Source organism: Hypanus sabinus, chromosome 13, assembly GCF_030144855.1.
Source record: "Hypanus sabinus isolate sHypSab1 chromosome 13, sHypSab1.hap1, whole genome shotgun sequence".
Taxonomy (NCBI): Eukaryota; Metazoa; Chordata; class Chondrichthyes; order Myliobatiformes; family Dasyatidae; genus Hypanus; species Hypanus sabinus.
In genome coordinates this window covers 82640539-82651672 of record NC_082718.1, presented here as the reverse complement: position 1 = coordinate 82651672, position 11134 = coordinate 82640539, and the positions used below count along the sequence as shown (strand labels likewise).

The 11134-nt window shown below is 43.0% G+C and overlaps 1 long non-coding RNA gene across 2 annotated transcripts; it reads left to right on the top strand.

Annotated features, from left to right (window-relative positions):
- Positions 1-2118: 2118 nt before the first annotated feature.
- Positions 2119-9198, top strand: LOC132403523 (uncharacterized). 2 transcript variants are annotated; one of them, XR_009515281.1, is made up of 4 exons: positions 2119-2255; positions 4094-4230; positions 6231-6426; positions 8670-9198. It is a non-coding gene; the product is annotated as an uncharacterized LOC132403523 (long non-coding RNA). The 2 variants fall into 2 exon arrangements; XR_009515280.1 differs by having other exon boundaries at positions 4094-6426.
- Positions 9199-11134: the final 1936 nt, after the last annotated feature.

The window sequence follows — 11134 nt, the reverse complement described above, 5'->3', positions numbered from 1 at the left end:
TCTTTTCACGTATCTATAAGAGCTTTTACAGTCAGTTTTTATGTTCCCTGCCAGCTTTCCCTCATAATCTTTTTTCCCTTTCCTAATTAAGCCCTTTGTCCTCCTCTGCTGGACTCTGAATTTCTCCCAGTCCTCAGGTGTGCCGCTTTTTTTTGCTAATTTATATGTTTCTTCTTTGGACTTGATACTATCCCTAATTTCCCTTGTCAGCCACAGGTGCACTACCTTCCCTGGTTTATTCTTTTGCCAAACTGGGATGAACAATTGTTATTGTTCATCCATGCGATCTTTAAATACTTGCCATTGCATATCCACTGTCAACCCTTGAAGTATCATTTGCCAGTCTATCTTAGCTAATTCACGTCTCATGCTTTCAGTTACCCTTCTTTAAGTTCAGAACCTTTGTTTCTGAATTAACTATGTCACTCTCCATCTTAATGAAGAATTCCACCATTTTATGGTCACTCTTACCCAAGGGGCCTCGCACAACAAGATTACTAACTAACCCTTCCTCATTGCTCAATACCCACTCTAGAATGGCCTGCTCTCTTGTTGGTTCCTCGACATGTTGGTTCAGAAAACCATCCCGCATACATTCCAAGAAATTCTCTTCCTCAGCACCCTTACCAATTTGGTTCACCCAATCTATATGTAGATTGAAGTCACCCATTATAATTACTGTTTCTTTATTGCACGCATTTCTAATTTCTTGTTTAATACCATCCCCAACCTCACTCCTACTGTTAGGTGGCCTGTACACAACTCCCACCAGCGTTTTCTGCCCCTTAATGCTATGCAGCTCTACCCATATTGATTCCACATCCTCCAGGCTAATGTCCTTCCTTTCTACTGCGTTAATCTCCTCTCTAACCAGCAATGCTACCCCACCTCCTTTTCTTTCCTGTCTATCCCTCCTGAATACTGAATATCCCTGTATGTTGAGTTCCCATCCTTGATCACCCTGGAGCCATGTCTCTGTGATCCCAACTATATCATATTCATTAATAACTATCTGCATGTTCAATTCATCCACCTTGTTATGAATGCTCCTCGCATTGACACACAAAGCCTTCAGGCTTGTTTTTACAACACTCTTAGCCCTTATACAATTATGTTGAAAAGTGGCTCTTTTTGCTTTTTGCCCTGGATTTGCCTGCCTGCCACTTTTACTTTTCACCTTACTACTTTTTGCTTCTACCCTCATTTTACACCCCTCTGTCTCTCTGCACTTGTTCCCATCCCCCTGCCACATTAGTTTAAAGCCTCCTGAACAGCAGTAGCAAATGCTCCCCCTAGGACATTGGTTCCAGTCCAGCCCAGGTGCAGACCGTCCTGTTTATACCAGTCCCACCTCCCCCAGAACTGGTTCCAATGCCCCAGAAATTTGAATCCCTCCCCCTTGCACCATTTTTCAAGCCACATATTCATCTGAAGTATCTTCCTATTTCTACTCTGACTAGCACATGGCACTGGTAGTAATCCAGAGATTATTACCTTTGTGGTCCTACTTTTTAGTTTATCTCCTAACTCCCTAAATTCACCTTGTAGGACCTCATCCCGTTTTTTTACCTATATCGTTGGTACCTATGTGCACCGCGACCACTGGCTGTTCACCCTCCCATTCCAGAATGTCCTGCAGCCACTCAGAGACATCCTTGACCCTTGCACCAGGGAGGCAACATACCATCTTGGGGTCTCGTTTGCAGCTGCAAAAACGCCTATCTATTCCCCTTACAATAGAATCCCCTATCACTATAGCTCTCCCACTCCTTTTCCTTCCCTCCTGTGCCGCAGAGCCACCTATGGTGCAATGAACTCGGTTGCTGCTGCCTTCCCCTGATGAGACATCTCCCCCAACAGTATCCAAAACAGTGTATCTGTTTAGGAGGGAGATGACCTCAGGGGACTACTGCACTACCTGCCTACTGCTACGCTGTCTAGTGGCCACCCCTTCCCTTTCTGCCTGTGTAGCCTTTACAACAGCTGAGGGGATAAATTGGGCCGCGTGGTGTCTGCTTTATAAAGCACTTCTTTTGTCGAGGGCCTGGCTTATTCTGATTGTGGAAAGTCACTTCTGTTGTGATTGGTCAGTTTAGAAACAGTAGCTGCTTTTCCCATTAATTAGCCACCTGATGTCCAGTTTCCAATCTCCCAGGTATAAAATAGCACGTGGAAGGGCCTTGCTCTCTCCTCCTTTGGCTAAGGAAGGCGGTGCACACAGCCATTGGGAAGATATTCTCTGCACATGATTTTAAGTAAGTATGTCTGCCTGCTGAGTTCCTCCAGCATTTTGTGTATGTTGCTTGGATTTCCAGCAACTGCAGATTTTCTCCTGTTTATGTCTGTTGAGTGTATCTTTGTTGAATATTCAGCTTTGTAGTTTCTGTAACCTGGGGAACACGAATGTTTGGTTGAATTTTTACTTTTAGCAAATGAATGATTAATATAGGCAGCGACTCACCAGACGCTTGGAACCTGATTCAAGGTTCCAAGTGTGAAGCTGTGATCCAGGAACCATGCACAATGCCAAGAAGGTCTCGCGTGCATCTCCCGAAGCAATGCTGGCGATGTATATTCTGCTAAGATGATGTCGTTGTGCTGTGCTGAATTTTGTTTTGCCATGGATGACGTAAATAAATGGGTCTGAGTGTGGAGATATGTCTCTGCTAAAGGAGGTTTAAGTCGCTTCTTCCCTCTGCTGACCTACAGGTCACCCTTGGGCAAGGTGTTGCACCTGCTTAGACCCCCACCCCCATCCCCCTCTGTGGATCAGGGTCACATGAAGCCATGGGGGCAGGTGGTAGATGGTCACATGGGCAGTTGGTGCATATCACAAGTCCTGGTTATGTGACCACTGACACCAGGCAGACAAACCCAGAAGAGTATTGACAATTGCTGGGGTCACCCATCTTGTAAAGGCACTGTCCAGAAGAAGGCAATGGTAAATTTTTCTGTAGAAAAATTTGCCAAGAACAATCAAGGTCAAAGACCGTAATCGCCCATGTCATTGACAAGGCACATGATGATGATGTTGATGATGATAATGATGATGACATAATTAACCTCCACATGCCTGCCATCACTACCTTAATCTTTCATAGCTGCAGGAGCCATGCATCTAATTTTTTTTTTCTGTCTATATTTTGTTATGTGCTGTGCATTTATTACAGGTAATTTGTCACATAGGTTGGGGCGTGGTAGAAGCGAATGAGTATAATTACATATTCAGCCTTTTCTAAATTCAGTTTAGCCTGGTTAAAGCCAGGGAGTAGGCCAGTGGTAATTTATTTTGTTGACTGCTAGATCGCTATTAAGAATGTTAATTTTTCCTTTACGCTAAGATAGACCGTTATGTCATTATATTGTAGTTTTGGTTTCATTGGATTTTTATTGCTACAAGATTGTTTGTCTTTCCTAATTTCTTAATGAAGGATGGAACGCAATACACACAGATTGCTGGAAGAACGCAGCAGGCCAGGCAGCAGTCTTGAACAAAAGCAAACAGTCAATGTTTCGGGCCAAGACCCTACATGAGGATTGGAAAGGAAGAGAAGTCAATGTTAGAAGGTGGGGGAGGGTAGGAGGAAGTACAACGTGATAGGTGATAGATGAAACTGGGGGAGCGGGAGGTGGTGAAGTTAAGAGCTGGGAATTTGATTTGCTGGAGGAGGGTGAATCTGACAGGTGAGGTCAGAAGGCCATGGAAGAAGAACCCCACTGTAACTTCTCTTCCTTTCCAGTCCTGATGAAGGAGTTCAGCCCGAAACATCCGCTGTTTACTCTTTTCCATAGACACTGCCTGGCCAGCTGAGCTCCTCCAGCATTTTGTGTGCGTTGCTTTGGATTCCCAGCATCCGCAGATTCTCACGTGAAAGGATCGAGTATACTCTTTTGAACTTTGGAACTTTGTTACTTGTAGCATGTCAAACAGTGTTGACCCCTGTGCTTAGCCTCTGAGCAGTTTTGGTTTGTTTGCAAGTAACCACTACAATAGCTGATACCAAACTAAAGGATTACCCAGCCCCTCAGTCTCTGAACAGAGTTATTGAAAAGATTCATTATCTATTTCTGGTTGTGATTGTGCTTATTTCAGGAAGCTCTATTCTGTGGATGCCTGAAGACTTGCATGTAATTCTGCGGCAGGAGAACGTTATTAGAAACTTCGCTCAGTCAACGACACACAGCACGTATAATCACTTCCCTGGCATCACAAAGAACACCTTTGCCCAGGTGATTTCCTCAGCCTCCACAGATGTTGCCACAGCCTCTCGCGTACATTCAGCTTCCGTCAGAGTATCACAAAGCAGATGCATTTTCAAAAATTTCTTGCAGCTGCTGAATATGTGCACTTTACGAACTATGGGCAGCCTTTCAGTAATTCTGCCTACCGACAGTTTTGAATCACTGCTGATTTGTGTACGCTGATCGATGAGCATGGTTTAATAATGTAATGTGATCCTTATTCCAGTTTTGGCATCAGACCAATTTAACCTCCTCTAATATGTCCACCATTATGGGTATTTTTTTTAAATTAGGAGGTCTCCTTCTCTAATATATCGTGACTACCCTTCCAACTTCATCTTTATCCTCCAAGACAGGAAAATAAGGAAAACTTCTTAAAGAGACAGCTACACCAGCAGACTGCTTTGAGACCTGTACCATCAAGCACCTTGCTGTGACTGTATTCTGCAGCTGCCTACACCTTATTTTACTTTTCTAAGGAGCTAAAGTGAGAGTTCCTCAAAGCTGCAAACATTTCCAGTTAACTAGGCATCCAGAACATTCCTACTCCAAATCAAGCAGAAAACAATACATACCAACAACATGACATTCAGGTCCCCCCATCCAACATTTCAGAAGCTGGGAATAATGATCACAAATTGAAAATTTTCTCCTTTACATAAAAAGTGCATGATAAGAATAATAATCACTTCCCCACTCAATACCCATGCACGGTCCATTGGGTAAGTTCTGTTATTTATTGAATCATTAAGAAACACAGAGTGGAAATGGGCTCTTCAGGACAGTACGTCTGTGCCAACCCATTTTATTTTATTAATCTTACATTTGACCTTGGGTGGTGGGGTGGAGATATGTCTCTCTCAAAGGAGGTATAAGGATCTCCTTCCCTTTGCTAACCGCAGGTCTTCCTTGGGCAAGATGTAGCACTTGCTTAGCCCCCACCCCCCCAATCAGGGTCAATTGAAGTCATGGGAGCAGGTGGTGGATGGTCATATGAGCAGCTGGTGCATATCACAAGTCCTGGTTATGTGATCACCAACACCAGGCAGACAATCTCTGAAGAGTATTGACAACGGATGGGGAAGAAGACAATGGCAAAGCAATCATGGTCACCCTCCAAGAGGACTACAACCTTGTTGTGGTTCGGAGGCTTGCGTGCCTCAATGACCCAGAGAGCTATGCTGGCTGAAGTCAAGGCTTTATGCTTTGGTTCTTGGCAGAATCACCCATGCCAAACACATCAAAGGGTAGACGGAAGACTAAGAGTGGTCCACCTGTCCTCCAGCTGTTCAGGCTCAGAGCTGACAACTCTGACTGGTAAAACAAAACTGTTATGGAGACAGAAGTGAAGAATCCTTCTTCATCTGAGTGTGATGGTTTTCCTGAGTCTCCACCAGGGACTTGCATGACTGAGAGTAGTGAACACCGACAGGAAGCTACTTGCATGATGAAGGAAACCCTGAACACCACCAGAGATGGTGGACTTCATTGCTGCCCTCAACGCCAGTGGTGTAATGGGCAGTAAGTAAGTAGTCATCGTCATGGAAAGACCATGACTGCCTACATCATTTGTCATGGTACATGATGAATAAATGAATGAACATTCAACCCAATTTCTCATTGACTATCCCCAGAATCTACCACCCACCTATAATAGGGGTAAACTACAGTGACAAATTAACCTACTGATCTGCAAATCTTTAGGATGCTGGGGAAGAGCAGAACCCCTGGAGGAATGAGTTACAGTGAGAGTACGTAAATGTGAAAACTGACTCCACCTGACCACGGGATCCACCCTGGCCCTCTGGCACTGTGAGACCTAACTCTGCCACCTCTCAGAGATCAAAAACAGAGGGAAAAAATACCCAGTCGTAACTGATAGAGCAAAATTAAAGCTGCTGCTATAAGCTGATGCCCAGACATTTCAAACTACATTTATTATCAAAGTATGTATACTTTATACAAGCTTCAGATTCATCTCCTTACAGGCAGCCACAAGATAAAGCAACCCAAAAGAACCCATTCAAAAAAAGACGGGCAAACACCCAACATGCAGAGAGAAAACAAAATTGTGCAAACTACAAAAAGAAGCAACTGCACCCAGGACAAAATTGAGTCTATAGAGATGAAGCTAGAACAGACCACAGCCTCAGTTCAGTGCAGAGCCGTGCAAATATCTTTAAGGTAAGAAATCATTGGAGAACTCTCAAGACTCACAATCTACCTCGATATGATCTTGCACCCTATTGTTTACCTGCAATACATTTTCTTTATCTGTCATAGTTTTTCTGCATTGCTATTGTTTTACCTTGTTTAACTCAAAGAACCGTGTAATGATTTGATCTGGATGAACAGGATGCAAGCTTTTTAGTGTATCTCGGTACATGTGACAATAATAAACCAATTTCTATTCCAATTGCAAGAATTACAATAAAGGAAGTGGCCTTTCTGCATTATTACAATGTCCTCCTTCAAGCACCCTCACTGAATGCTCATCAAATATACGTAAAGCTGAAAAGTCTTTGTCTAAGGGAGGGTCACTTGGGGAATCTACTGGTGGACTTCCAGCTGGGCTTGGCCGAGGTAGCCAGTCATGAGATGGTGAGTAGTCAAGTCCTCTGCCTGGGCCGACTGCCTGCCCGGCTTCCAGGGATACATCCATACCTAGATGACCCTGGGGAGGGTGCATGCCATCACCATGGGTATAGCGGAGGAGTTTGGGGAACGGTGGACCCCCCCCCCCCCCCCCAGCGAACTGACTTTTTTATAGACAGCAATAATCATATTTAATTTCACCATGGACTGTCCCAAGCTCAGCTGCAAAAGGAGAACTGTTGGGGACAGGGCTAGCAACTGCATCCCGTAAAAACCCAGAGCTGCAGAAACGCCAACTACAGCTCTGAAGACCTCTCCTCAGGAGAGGAAGGATGCACCAAGAAGATGGGCTACACCTGGAGACAATGCGAAAGCCTGGCCCAGGACAGAGGGCTCTGTCGAGCTGCTGTCGTTGGCCTGTGCCCCAGTACAGGTGATGGGATTAAGTAACTAAGTAATAATCATAGTTTAATTTGAATTTGTTCACTGTCTTTTAAATACTTGATGTTTTTATTTGTGTACTTATGTGTGAGTAAACTATTATAGTTTTGTTAATAGAAGTCCAAGTCCAATGTTAATTCAAGGGGATAAGAAACTTTAAGATTAATCCCACAGTGGTTACATATTGGTGACACATTAACTCTGTATCCCTCTGATTTTAATGATTGTTTAGGAATAACAGCAGGCTTTTATTAAAATTAATTTTTCAACATTTCCTCCCACATTCCAAAGAGATGTGGGTTAGTAGGTTAATTGGTCACAGGGCCATAATTGGCTGGCAGGGGTTCATTGCGCAGGAAGGTCCTGTCACCGTGCTGTATCTCCAAATAAATAACCATCTATTTCCTTAATCCTCGTGTAATTTTGGAGGCAGCACAGCAACACAGTAGTTAGCATGACACTCTACGACTGGAGCGACTCGGGTTTAATTCCACCGCTTTCTGTGAGGAGTTGTACATTTTGCCCCTAATGCATGTGTTCCTCCTGATGTTCCAGTTTCATCCCACATTCCAAAGGCGTAGGGGTTAGCAGGCTAATTGGTCACCTGGGTGTCCTTGAGTGGCAAGGGCTTGCTGGGGAAGGGCCACCCCTGCATTTCTAAGTACCTAAATGACAGCATTTATTACCCATCCCTAAATGCTCCTAATAAGCTCGTGGTGAGCCATCAGCTTGAATTGCTGGTCACCCTGCTGAAGTTGTTTCAGGGTTAAGACCCAGCAAAAATGGAAAAAATAGCACTGCAGTTTTCATCCGTGATGTTTCCTGACTTGGTGGAGTGGGGGTGGGGGGAGCTCCCATGCAGTCTTGCCCCTTCTTGGCAATGGAAGGTCGCAGGTTTGAGACATGCAATTTGGAAAAGTCCAGGCGAGCAACTGTAGCGCGTTTGTGTAAATGGTGTGTTCAGCAACGTCTGTGCTCCGGTGGTGAATGTTTAGAGTGGTAAGTGAGGTGCAAGTAAACTCCAGGCTCTGACCCTCTTCAGTATTATTGGAGCAGTTATCTCCAGTTAGCCACGGACATGAACAACAAAGGTTAAAACACTTTCTAGGAATTGACAATGTCGTTCAGCATAAATTAAGCCAGTCTTTAAAAATGGATTCAGGTTTCCTGATAGGGATAGGTAGGTGTACTTCTTCTCTCCTTGAGATTATTGAAACAATAGCAGCTTTGTCGAATATGCAAGGGTATCAACAAGCACTAATGCTGCAGGATATCTCTTCACATTGTAAAATTAAAACCAAGTTTGAGCCTCTGAATAATTTCTGAAATGCTTGGAATTAAAGCTATTAGTCATAAATGATTATGAACTTTGCATTTTCTATTGCACACAGGTTTTCAGCAGTTTGCTTTGAGTGGGCAATGAATTAAAATGATGAGGTGATATCAGCTACTGGATCAATATCAGGTACTAGACTCAGCCAAATAGATCACTGGCACATCCCTCCCTGCCACTGGGATTATATGCAGGAGACACTGCTTCAAGAAAGCAACATCTATCATTAAAGATCCCCAGCGTATCAGCCCTGCCCTCTTTTTGCAGCTACCGCTGGCCAGGAAGTACATCATCAGGTTCAAGAACGGGTACTTCCCCTCAATCATTCTGCTCCCAAAACAGCTGCAAAAACCTCTCATTACGTTTTAGCAACACTACAACCACTCTGCACTAAGATGGTCTCGTTTTCATTCTCGTTGTTTTCTTCCGTGTAAAGAATGTGCATATCTTGTGTTTTTACTGTGAATGCTTCCTATGTGACGTTTTTTTAACTCTCAGCATATCGGGTGTTTGTTTTTTTAAATGGGTTCTTTTGTATTTCTTTGTTTTGTGGCTGCCTGTGAGGAGACAAATCTCAAGGCTGTATGTAGGAAACATAACGTTGATAATAAATGTACTTCGAACTTTGAGCTAAGTGCTTATGTGAACAGGTGCAATGAAGCTTCACATTGAACTCATGTGCATATGACAATAAAATCACTGTCGAATTTGATAGATTAATTTCCATTTTACCATCTTCTGGCATAATTTCTAAATTCATGTTTTCTTTCCCTGCATGGATTACAGAATTGACTTGCCTCTTTCAATCAACCAATTTAAAGTCTCCCATGAAAATGGATCAATTACATGAGTTTCCTTAAAATGTGAAGCTGATAGCCTTGAAGGAAAGGAACAAGAAGGCTTTAGGAATTATCCAGGCCTTGTTAGAATGAGATCCAAACATACCATTGTTTTAGAGAAAATTTCAGTTCTACAAGGCCTCTCCCAATTGTAATTCCAATAAGGCATGAGTCAGAAAGTATGTCTTGTGGTTTGAGGTGGGGGTTGGTGGTGGTGCAGGAGAAGGGAGGTCAGTGGTTTCATTTTCCTTAAGTAGAATGCATCAAATTAATCAGTGCTTTCTCTGACAGTACTTGTGAAGACAAGCACTCACATCTCATTTATGTCTCCCTCAGCAGTCTAGGAACTCCGATGCTGTCAGGTGATGTCTTGAGCTTTGAACAACGTCCAATGATGTAATCTTATCTGAAGGCAAGATAGGCCAAGTGGTACATGATCCGAGTCACAGATTAATAAGGGAAGTTGGAGATGTAGACCAGAAGCTAGGGAATGGTTCCTATAAAAGCTTGCACGTTTGTTTTTTCACCCTAGAGGTGGACAGCAGCTTGACAAAAAGCTGTGTTGTATTTTCTACCAACACTGGACAACATTTTTTTTCAGAAGTGTTGCTTCCTCAGAATGTTTTTTTTTTGTTTATGACAGTCTGCTTGAAGTTGAACACAAGTATAATTTCGGACTACTTGTATCACAGGAATTTGGAGAAAATAGAAATTAACTTTTATTTATTTATTGAGATACAGTGCAGAATGGGTCCTTCTGGCCCTTCAAGCCACACCACCCAGCAACCTCCAGTTTAACCGTAGCCAAATCACGCGACAATTTTCAATGACCAACTAACCTACCAACATCCTTGGACTGTAGCAGGGAACCAGAGCACCTGGAGTCATGTGGAGAAGATACAGACTCCTTGCAGGCAGTGATGGGAATTGAACCCGCATCGCCTGTACTATAAAGTGATGTGCTAAACACTATGCTACCGGGTCGCCCTATTGAACATAATGCGTTTAATTGCATAATGGTGCTGACACTTTGCAATAGTTCAATTAAGCTAAAAACATATAGTTGATGATTTTTGTTTGTACTCAGTGTCTGATGCTTCTCACTTGTGTCCAACAATAATCAGCTCGCATTGATAGGTTCCAGTTGCCCTGAAACCATTTCTCCATGACTGCAATGTTCTGGTGAAAATTTTCTCCATGCTGGTCACTGACATTGCGGTCATGATGCACTTCATGATTTTGCATGCTTGAAGCATGTTGTCAACCTGCTGCACATAGTTTTGGTGTTCTGTAGTTGCCAAGAAACTTTTTAACAACATCCTTGAATGCCTTCCATGCGATTTTCTACAGTCGCACTATTTTCTTTGAATTGCCTGCCATTGATGACCTGTTTGACTTGTGGACCAACAAAATTGCCTTCCTTAATGTTGGCATCAATTATTCTGACTTGAATTATGAATTGAAATAAAAAATCTAGGCAATTTAAAAAAATGTTCGATGACGGGAATTTCATGGTGATTTTCATGATCAGCAGACCAAAATCCATGAGATACACCCAAAAGTATTCTGGAAGCAGAATCTTTGCTGTCCAGTGTAATCTAAACAGGGTCATGAGCAACCAGGAAGGATTTTATCTGCAAAATGTCAAAACTTTTTTTTTAATAAAGTTGTGCAAATAAACACA